Source organism: Tetranychus urticae, chromosome 1 (genome assembly GCF_039701765.1).
Source record: "Tetranychus urticae isolate SD_2017Ah chromosome 1, NJAU_TeUrti_SD_1.0, whole genome shotgun sequence".
Classification (NCBI taxonomy): Eukaryota; Metazoa; Arthropoda; class Arachnida; order Trombidiformes; family Tetranychidae; genus Tetranychus; species Tetranychus urticae.
Genome location: NC_142958.1, coordinates 1072103 through 1084412, shown reverse-complemented (window position 1 = coordinate 1084412; position 12310 = coordinate 1072103). Strand labels below are relative to the sequence as shown.

General features: G+C 30.2%; 1 long non-coding RNA gene across 1 annotated transcript; it reads left to right on the top strand.

The window, feature by feature from the left end:
• The first annotated feature begins 4207 nt into the window (after positions 1-4207).
• LOC107369939 (uncharacterized) lies at positions 4208-7089 on the top strand. The gene is made up of 4 exons (XR_001570481.3): positions 4208-4487; positions 4641-5146; positions 6216-6456; positions 6796-7089. It is a non-coding gene; the product is annotated as an uncharacterized LOC107369939 (long non-coding RNA).
• Positions 7090-12310: the final 5221 nt, after the last annotated feature.

The window sequence follows — 12310 nt, the reverse complement described above, 5'->3', positions numbered from 1 at the left end:
ATAAAGAACGCAAAGTTGAAGTCATTTTACTTTGTTACGTTTGTAGTTGATTCTCACGAAAGGTTGATAAATTGTATTAAATTTAGGAATTATAATTGAATATCATAATTAATCTCTTCGCTTTGATCATTAACAATAATTATTAAAGTTTTTTAAATTCACAATAATATAATTAACCAATGAAGACAAACTGGAAAAGCAATGGTGAAACAAATTGGTTAATACGCAGTTAAAAATGTAAACACGCGCTTTCAAGTAACGGCCATGTTGTTATGCTTTATGTTTTTTATGCTTTTAATGCTTTTCGATTAAGTGTTTGCCTTTGAAATAACCAAAAGTGACTTTTTAATTTTAATTAACATCAAGGTGGTTAACATTTAATTAAAGTAGATGAATGTGGTAAAGTGAAGAGTTAATATCTAAATTAAGATATAAAATTGGAAGGAATCAGTTGGAAGTAAAATGATGTTGGATGTTGACCGGCAAAGACAAACTGATTTTGAAGAAAATTTCCTCTCTTCGGACATTTCTTTAATTAATAATTAATGGTTTGGTTAATCCAGTGTTGCTTGGTTGGTTGATTGTTGTCACTGTTTTATTATTTAATAGCAGCAATAAAGGTTTAATCTTACAATTGGTAACTTCCGTACTGGTAGTTGATTAAGATACGAGTATTGACCGTTACTTACGTACAAGATTGGATACTTGAAGCGCCAAATATGATTTGTATTGAATTACTATACAATTGGATCTAAATTGAAGATTATTATGATTAATATTATTGTAAACGGTCGGGAAAAATAAAAGTAAACACATTTTCACAATCAACAATCAGCAAACAATCAGTAACAATCATAGCACATCAACTAATTGGTTATCCGAAAATAATGATTCCAAATGTTTTCAAGTCATCTTATCAAACCAGGAAATCAGTAAATAATATTACAATTAAACAAATTAAGGGATTGGCATTTTGAAGATGAACATTACAAAAATTAAGGATTGAAGGAAAAATTAACATCTTTTAACATTAATAATCAATTTTTTGTTGTAAATAACCTTTTCCTTGACCAACTTTGAACAATACAACCTTTTATACTTTCTTTGAGCAATGATATTTAAATTGATTACCTTTTTTTGACTTGAAAAGCACCAACATTAAAATAAGGTAAATATATAAATTTAATTGTTGATTTGCTCTTGATAATAATACAGGTAATGGATACATGATGTTGATTGTTTGTTTCCTTTTATTTTCATCTGTACAATTGTATAAGAACTATTTGATTATGATATTAAAATGATCACTTACCATTTTAAGTTGAACCAGATATTAATGGCTATAAACACTTGAGATGTTGTCCATTCAAAATAACCATTTACAATAATACAAGATATAATTGATGGTTTATTTAGGGTGTAATAACAATCAAAGATGACAGTCAACAAATATTATAATATCTAAATTAAAAAAATGCTAAATTGTTAAATCCATACAAATCACAGTTTGCTTTTGTTCAGATTTACACTGAGCTACAATTTTACAATACATTGTAGATGGGGTTGGTGCTTGTCGTAATCATATGGTCAATTGGCTCCATTTTTCACCGCTCGATATTTGTCTTATTGTTATGTTAATTTGTTTTTGGCTGCATTATTATTTATTGAGATCATCAAAAATGAATTAACTTTTCTGGAAGGAAAACACCTTTATTTTAGTTAATAATTGTGTTTATGGTTAATCAACAATCGAGGGTAACACCTAAAGTGATTTTGTTTTGTTGTCTAATGTTATAACATTATCATAATCTCCATATTTTCTTGTACTCTACTTTACCCGTCCAGTGTGCTTTAATGGATGGACGTTTATAAATTGCTGTTCAACAATTACTTCTTTCATCGTCTCTAAATGGATTAATGGTTTGCTATTTTGATTACGATTAAATAATACAAAGTTACGTTTGAAATGGTTATTTTTCTTTGAGCGTTTTTTGATGTCAATTTTAACATAAATTTTCTCAAAACTGGTGTCTTCCTAACATTATTTATATCAAAATATACCTTTCAATCTTGAGGACAATCGCACAATTGTCTTTTGTGCTTGCGTTTGTGCTTTTTTCGTCCGGTCACAATTAATTAGTTGGTTCATTATAAAAGATAAAATTCCAAATTTTTAAATGAATTAACTGACAATTAACGTGCTTCGAATAGTTGACTTGAAATTAGGAAATTAAGGTGAAAATGTGTGTATACTTTTGATATACTTTTGTTTTACTTTTTCGTATTTTTAGATTGATTGAACTAATTGATTGTGTTACATTTTTGTTTTAGATTTTGTTCCTCCAAAATCAATCAGTGTTAAATCAAATGTATCAGGAATGCGAAATTGGATCAAATTGGTAAAGGATTTGAAACGAGTACAAATTGGATTCTGAATTTATACAAAAAGTACTTAGACGCTCTGTGCTTTGCGTAAAAAGTACCATCAAAGGGCTGATAATATTTACAATTTTGTTCAATCCCAATGAACTAACCATGAAGAAGCTTCAAATGAAAACAAGTCAAAAAGCGCAAGCAAAATGAAACTTAATGAAGCAGCAAAAGAATGTGAAGTTGATGGAAGAATGAATTGAAAATGAATTAACCTTGAAAAAGTACACCTCAAGTTGGATCATGGAAAGGAAAGAAACACAAAGTTCGAACGATGAGGAGTAAATTTCACCATCACCATCATTATAATCATGAACAACACCATTATGATTAGTACGTAAAGGCAAAAGCATCAAATCAGTCAATCAAACAGGAATTTATTCAACCTTTTTCATGTTGGAGCCAAAAAATTGCTGACAATCTGAATCCAATTGAATCGATGTAACTGTAAAAGTGATTGAATATAAAATGCATTGGTGATTTACTGTTGATTTATCTTTTAACGATAATTGTTGGCAACAAGTGCCTGTTGAATTGAATGTTGGAACATTTTCCATTCTATTCAATGGCTGTACAATTGGCAAGAGCAACAAATTTTTAATCAAAATTAATGAAGCAACAGCAACCCGTCAACTCTGAATTGACACCAATTAGGAAGTGTAATGTACATTATATTCATACATGGTTTTCTGGCAATTTCATTAAATCACGGTTTTCTGGGTTATTCAAGGGGTGATGATTGTCCCCACCACCATAATCAACACCAACAACAAAGCCAAGACCAACGCACAAGGATTGTTATTCAGATTGATCATCATATTTCTCTCATCATCAATCAATTTTGATTATCATAGCAAGTAACATGTTACTTCGTGTGGACAAAACAAACTGAAAATAAGAGCCACATTATTCAAGCTAAACTGTCCATCGACTATTTTCATCCTATCATTATCATCATCATTACCATCATAATCACCACCAGCAACCTGGAGTCCGTTGAGTGACAAACATATATACAGATATACACAGAAGGTCACCAAGTCCGCACGGAAAATCAATTATAACACTTTGTTGGCAACAATTTGGATGAAAATTGACTGAGAAAAAATAGCAAATTTAACAAAAGAAGATTATGTGAATATAAGCAAATTAATGTTGATGAAGGAGGTGGAGGAGGTGATGATAATGATGGTGATGTTGGATTGCTGAATATAAAAAAGACGTGCTAAGAGCCGATATAAGATTGTTGGATAACCTGAATATAAAAGCGAGATAATCTTACTTGTTGTCCATCATTTGAACCATTAGTTGATTATTGTATTATTATCAAAGGCAACTACCAAAATAAGGACAGTAGATTTGCCTGGTCATCTTAAAGTTTGTCACTTTATTCTCAAATGTTGCATTTTGATTATCCTTATGACCATTATTATCATTAAAATTTGCATTAAACAATAAATGGCATTATTCAAGGATCTCAGGTCACTCTCACTCTGACCAATAATTTGGTCAGTAAAGTTCATTTTATCAATTGCTTCAATCATCGACACGTATCAACTGTGTTGTTATTTATTTATTCATTTTTCAGTTCACTCTGATGATAATCTTAATTGTCTTGTTGATTGTAGCAAATTAAGGTTCACAATTAAAGTTAAATTATATTTTTGTCAACAAATAAAAGTATAAGACTGTAAATTTGCGTTTGTTTTTTGCGCCTTAAATTTGAATCTCTTTATTAACCGTTTTTTTGTCTTATGCTTGAGATTTGTTGACATTCTGACACTACAATTGTTACAATATTTGAACAAACATATTAATTGCTGGGACTTTCTTTTAATTGTGTAATCATTATCATGATTATCTTTAACATCAATCTCAACTTTAACAATCAACTAAACAAATCAAGTTCAAGGTTTAAAGCTGTTTGACTAATGATTGTCTTTGGATCCTTAAACCGTTGCCTGGTCGCTTCAATCACGCCAAGATGACAACAAACTGTTAAACTTGACTTATATTGGTAAATTGCTGGTTATTTCATTAAATGTCCATTTTTAAAGGTAAGCTAATTGATACTGAATAGATTAAGAATGATTATTCAATAATATCATTATAATCTCATTTGATTTACCTTGAGTAAATGGTAAAGCCAAAAAAAGATTGAGCTTTAAGTTTATTTTCCTCCTTTTTTCTTCCTTTTCTCTCATCACTAGATTATCATGATGATCAATCATCTAATCTTCATTGATCCAGATCGTGTTTATTTTTATATTAACAATATTTTATCAACCGCTTTGAGATGGTCAACTTTAATTGCAAAGAGTTATTATTGAAGGAGGATTGGAAAACGCAAAATCGCTTAAACCCAATAACCAAGTGATGGTGTGATGAACCAAAATAAATCATATGATACATTCACAAGGAATCCTAATCACGATGAATGCCAATCAAATTAAATCGTCAAGTTTTTCCAGCAATTTGTTTTTAATCATCAATCAAGTCTATTCAATGAAAAGTTAGCAAGTTTATTCTGTTGATCAACATAATTGGTCAACCATTTTGGGCAACAAATGCTTCAAATGACCAAAGCCTTTCCAGCCATGGCTGGTTAAACCTCTTGTTTGGTTCCTTTTTTTGATAGCAATTAACATTCACAAAGTCGATTGTTCCATTTAATAATTTAACCAAAAAATCCTCCAAATAATGGTTACTCTATCAGGTAAGACTTCATTTTAATGTGCTATGAAATAGCAATTTGATTTATCTTTCTTGATATTAATATACAGATCTGCCTGAAGCAAGAGTAATCATCAGTTAAATATCATTATTAACTAATGATTATCTTTGTTGGCTAATTGTATTGCCTTTGCAGACAGAGCAAAAATTAAAAGGAAAACATTACAATGAATTGAAATAATGTGAAAAGGAATAGAAATGAATTTATTGAGAAAGTTATTTGATTAAACAGATGATGATTGATTAATTTTAAGGGTTGTTTATAACTAGACTTTAAGGTGAAATGAAACCATTCTGATTAAGGAGTGTTTGATGGTTTAACAATGAACCAGAAATTAGATAATTGTTATTAAATGTTATGTAAATCATTGAATAATAATATTCATTAAGAGCCAAAAATTTGAACTCAAAACAAAAATCAAACCAAATTGAAACAAATTAAACCAGAATCAATCATAAATTGTTTCAACTATTTTGAAAATTTCAACTCTAAATGAGACTAAATTTTTGTTTTCTAATTGACTGAAACTAGGTTTGTTTACTTGATTGTAGTCAGAATTGTTTCAGTCATTCACCTTGATTTACTCTGTGGTTATCAAATCAATCAACTGTTGATCACGAATTTAACTTTCCCTTGATTAACTTAACCCAAGATTGCAATGAATACTCAAAATCATTGCAGTAGTGTTATGTTTGTGATTTAACAGAATCTTTAGATGAAAAAGATTTCACTTTTAAACATCTTTTAATTGTTGCTGTTAATATGAGATTATCATTGAATCAAGTGAGATACAACGTGATATTCATGAATCCAATACAAAACCATAAACTCAATCATTTTCTTGATTAGTCTTTTTCCCATTAATCACACAGATAATCAAGATAATCTAATCATCAACAATTACCTTTTCCTATTGAAAGCGAAATGAAAAACGTAAACATTTCGCCCTTTCGGCAATCGCTTGATTCACTTTCTCAGAATCAAGATGATCATCTTCATACTCATTGTTATCCTGATTATGATCATTAGCAGATAAAATAAATTGTTTCAGTTCTAATTACAGATAAAAGGCCAAAACAACGGGTCGATATCATTATACAACAACATCCAATCTCATTGTGATCACTTGGATACAAAAGATGTAACAATTTGATCAACACTTGGCCTTTGTCTTTTACCTTCACACAGCCTTGTGTACTTTTAATTGTTAACAGTAATCATCATTGATCGATCATTTCTCAATAATTAATCAATTGTTTTGATTGTTTAAATCGGGTTCACCCAAAAAAAAGGTGAGATCATCTCCACATCAGCTGATGTAACTAAAGACAAATAACTCTTTTTACTCAACTTAACCTTGCAATAACTTGTATTGATAAATTAATAAATTGTATTTCTCCATCTAATCGTACTGATTGTTACAACCTTTTTTTAGTCAATCCAATTGTTTGCTTGTGTTTAACTCGTTTTTTATATTAAATTGCATATAAAACCCTTTTCCAGGTCATACAGTAAAACAATAATGTTTTGAAAGCTAATACACCAGAAAAAAGATGATTAACCCAAAAATTGTCATCGCTAAATTTACTTGAAATAAACAATTAACTAATCCCAATCTTTTCTCATTACAGAAGCAAACCGAAAAACAAATTTGATTGTCAATTGATGAGTTTCCAGCCTTTCAATTTTACCATTTGGCTAATGGCGATTCACCATTAAATCAACATTCATCTCAATATCAACCTCAACCTAATCACCATCATAAACAGTGGAATGAAATGCTGTAAAAATCAAGGTGGAAATGCGGACTACAATCAATGTTGGATTCCTTAATAACAGAGAGGCTAAATGTGTGTAAAATAATCAGTAAATCAGGTTCATCAGACCTTTGATAAAATTGTGATTCGCTTCATTTGTTACTTTAACTTGTTTCTTCTTCTTCTTTTTTCTTCCTCTCTCTACCTTTACATTAACCTAAACCAATTCTTTACAAGCTATTGTTTATCCATCTTACCTGTCTTCATCATTAGAATCATCATCATATTACTATCATTATTGTAAACTGGAAGCTTGAGTTATCTGGTTAGTGCTTCATCCAATTATAACCCAAAGACCTGTGACTATAATTGAAGCAACAATTTTAAATTGATATTTTGACTCAAGAATAGAGGCAAACAGTGACCAAAAAAAGGTAACATTCAATTGAATACAAGTTTGTAGACAATTTGATTGACAGGTAAAGTCTCGGTTAGTTGATTACAATAGGAATTTCCGTTTACAGAACAACATTTCCTCTGATTTTTAATTATTTAGTATTGAAAATGAGCAAATTTTACCATTAAAACCATCTTCAAATGAACCAAATGAAACCTTATTGTATTCAAACAATGTAAAAATATTGACTCGAAATTGAATTATAACTCAATCAAGCGATATTTAAATTAATGAATGTAAATTGAATTTCAAATGTTATTTAAAATGTACATTTTCAATGGGAACAATTGAAAATCAATTTGATTGAAATTGAAACTCATTTATCCATTTATACATTTGAATATTAGATATTTGGATAAAAAAAACTGGTTTAATATCAATCATTGGAGTTGTTGAAGAGTTTACAATTTAACAGATTAACCTTTAACGACTGGTAACAAGACAGACACAAAGGCCTTAAAATTGAATTGCAAATTGAAATGTTGATATAAATATTACATTTAAATATTTACCCAAAGGAAACATTAATCATAATGATGATGATAATACAAATATAAATGTAATTATCTCACCAGAAACAAGGTAAACAAAATTGGGTTCAAGAAATAAACAAGAGAAGCAAATAGCCAAAAATGAAAGTTATACAATGAGTTGAATGGCTTTTTGAGTTTTTTTAGGCTGACCAAGCAGAGATGATGAACGAGATGAAGATGCTGCTTTTTTTTGGTCAAAATTTTGTAACCAGACTGTAATTTATTGAAAGACCACCAAGCAAGTTACGTTCAAGATTGGAACCTCTAACGGTCTGGAAAAGGTGGAGAAGTAATGAAGATGAAGATGTTTAAGGATCGAGAGTAACCATTTACCATTTGATTAACCTAGAAAATTGAATAATAATAATGAAGTAACATCAATGATGAAGAATGATGTTTTTACCTTGCAAAGAGATGGAAAGATTCTTGGTATTTTATATCTTCAATTATCATCCTTAGGCCTTTTCTTGGCTCTTCAAGTAAAGATGTCAAAAATATTATCATGTTGCTGGTGAGTTTCATATGTTATGTATAACCAAAATTAAACGCTTGTCTCTTGACCGGCACACCATCATAACCATTGTAACCTGAAAAACTCACAAGTCAAGGTGAATCGTGCTCCACCCTGCCTTTAAACCGGTGGTCTTTTCCCACCCTTGCTTCTTCCTCATCATCATTTTTCTTGTTCATCTTTAATCCCTCTCACTTTTCCTTATCCACTTTCCTCTGTTTCTCAGTGAAAACACACACACAAGATGCGCCACAAAATGTATGTTAAAATGTAGTCACGATCTTCATCAACATCTACATTATCATCAGAATCATCGCCATTGCTTCGCTAGGATTACAACTTCATCAATGTTTACGATTAATCAGATAATAATTAGCAGGAAAATAAAGAGTAACAACTTGTAAGATTCTTGATTGATGAAAATTTGTTATTCTTGAAGTTACTCCATATCTTGACTCAAATGCAAGTAATGAAAGTGCTTGATACCAGTTGGGTTTATCTTTGATCGCTATTCGTTCACTGAAGTTGATTTACATTTTAATCAATTTCCTAATCGATTGTCAAGCTAAATTGTTTATACCGCAGCTGAGAATCAAAATCGCCATTGAATATCAAATAAAAACCAAGATCTCCTCAAGTCGGCTTAGGATTAATCAGCTCATCTAAACACTTTCTGTTGACTTATGATTTTAACTGATTATGGATTCTTGTAAATCCAGTTATATCATCAAACAATCTAACTGTTGAGTGTTTAAGTATCTAAAACGCGTTAAGCGTGTGTTAAATGCTGTTAAGTTGAGATTCAATCGTCTCTAAGTCACCGAGTCAACTGTCTCAATCTGAGTGATTTAGCTTTGAATACAATTGTGTATCAATGGCGACTTTCACTATTTTGTTAATCTTTTGTATTTTGTATTTCATTTTATCTTTCGATAATAACTCAATTAAATTGTTAAATTAAATCAAGTGTAGTTACAAATCTCAATAACTTCATCATGAGAAAGTGGCCATTATTTAACCTTAGGACATTGACCACCAACAGCTAACTACTCGTTAACCTGTAAACTTGGTTACCCTTAATGGTTTCTCCTTGTTCCTCTCTTTACCAAAACTCTCTTTTCTCTCCTCATCTTCATCCTAATCATCATCTTCCACCTCCTCTTCACCGACTTGACCCAACCAAGAGGAACACTGTTGAAGATGTAAGCCAAAATCTAAAGCAGGCCAAAAACACCTAAAATAATGTCTTAATTTGGTCAGAGTTGCCTTCAAACTCCCCATGTGATTATTGTTATCATTATTACTGCTATTATTTTTCAATTCTTTCAATAACACAGCCAAATTGTGAGCCAGAAAAATGTTAGGAATATTTGGCCCACCCAAATAAAAAAAAATGGCTAGATAAACATGATATTATTTTGCTGAGAAAAAAAAAGTAAAAACTTTTGTAATATTTTTAGCCAAAACCAGCGACTTTGAGGGCAAGTTTGATATCAATGAACCTAACCCATATTCAACCTTTGATTTTAGCCGATTCAACGTTGCCTCAGATTCCTTCATCATCATTATCAACAGCAACATTATCATTTTCATCTTTACCTTATCTAATTCCTGCCTACCTTATGGCCCATCACTGTCAATAAGTTTGAAGATATTTTCCTTTACCTTTGAGATCTTCATTTACCTGAAAGTTATTTCTCTTCATCATCATCCCAACCTTACCCATCACGTTTTAACTATCTGGGTGGTTTTAACTCATTTGACCAGGGAAAGAGAGGAAAAAAGGAGGAAGCTTTAGATTAAGATGCTAAAGCGTTGTGTTTATCATCAAAACTGGTCACTGTGTTAATCCCCACATTACATGGCCATGTAAATGGCGAATGGGCAGAATGACCAAAAAAGGATTCAATAGTCAATTATTACCTAAAGGTATACAATAGCCATTGATTGTCTCAGATATTTCATATTTTCATAATATTTTATATCATTTCAATGAAACATCAATAATAATAACATCTTTATCTTTACCTTTTCAGGCTTGATCAATATCCATTTTGATTAGGACATCATTATATTTGGCAGTTAATCATTTTAAATTTTGATTTTCGTTTTGCCATGGAACCAAAATTGATAGATTTAATCTAACTAAAGACTTAATCGTGAGACCACCGCCGGGAATTGTGGTACTACATTATTATATTGCGATATTAACCAGAAAATATTTTGTTGGAACTAAAATTCTAACTTAATATTTAAAAGTGAACAAAATTTAACCAAAATATTGAACCAGGATTTTGTGGTCATCAAGTTGATTAACTAATACTATTAGTGTAAACCCTGTGGTTAAACCTTGCTCATCTGGTGCTTTATATACCTTAACCAATCAGTTAGGATTATCACGTTTACCCTCAACTGGATCCATGAAAATAACTGAATTAACCTTAACTAAATTGATTTCAACTGCCATTAACATAAGTGAAAGTCAATCTCTATTGACATTGTAAACATTAATTTAACGCCAATCACCATTTTCAGGTTTAATAATGACAGCTATTTTAAACTGGGCTTACAGCTGATTTACATAGACGCACCAATGATTAACTTTAAATTTCCTGTTTTCATCTTAATTTTAATTTAAAATGATGATAATATTTCGCAGCTTGAACCTTTACCATAATGATAACAATTGAATGGCTAGAATCAATTCTTGGATACAGTTTTGGTTGAAACCAGATTTACTCGTAGGCGATGTTATCTTGCAGTATATCTTGATTGGGTAAAATGGCTATTAAACAATTGATTTTGTTTCTTAACGTAATTAAACCAGAAACAATGAACTATTAATTGATTGTGCAAGTTAAATTGCCACAAGCTTCATGTTTTAACTGAAAACTGCAGGTTTTCCTGTTTTTTTATATTCAATTGCGTTCTTGGAATATGATTTAGATTAATTTAGCTAAACCTTCAATGACAATCAGGAAAAAAAAGAGGTGAATTAAATTGAAATTAACTAAAGGTTTTCGCTATTGTTTAAGCTTATTGTTACAATTGCTGTTGAACCATAATCCAAAAGAAGAGCTTAATTTGGTTAATATGAAAATAATAGTTTAATCCTTCAGATCACGTTTCAAATGGAAACAAAAAGATGATGTTGATAATTATTATTATGATTGTTGCTAAATTATAACCAAAATGATAAGGATTTGAGTAATCAAATTAATAGGTAAAAGGTAAAACAAAACACAATTTGTTTCAGTCTTTTGTGTGTTAAAATTCATTCTGTATTACCATGAGATACTTGGAACCAGAAAACGGGTTTACATTTGATTGTAGGTTAACCCGATTAATCTGATTAAAAATTTAAAAAGTAAAATTAACTTGCATCTTTTTTTAATACACTTGATCCTCCATTTACAAGGTGATAAAGACAGGAAAAAAAGAGGTAAACATTAACAATTAACTGTTAATCAAGTTAAATGAAGAATCATGAAGCTATTATTGTCTAAATTTAACGCTCAAGGATTCAATTTTACTTTTCAATATAATTATCGTTACAATTGTTAAATAATACTTAATACACTTGTAATTAGAAGTAAATTAATCAACAAAAAGTGTTGATAATAATGACAAATTATACAATGAAAACACCTTTAGGTTAGGCCTAACCTTTTCATTGGGATATCCTACCTTTTATCTTGGCCAGTATTGAGTTATCCAAGTTTTGTTGATCAATTTTTCACTAACCATAATTATGTTGAGGTTGATGGTAATGTTGATGTTAATTGTGATGATGATTGTTGTGGTAATTGTGAGATTGGTTGAGATCAGGTTTGAAATGAAAATAAAAGTGACCAATGTTTACATCTACATTTGAATATTATTGTATAC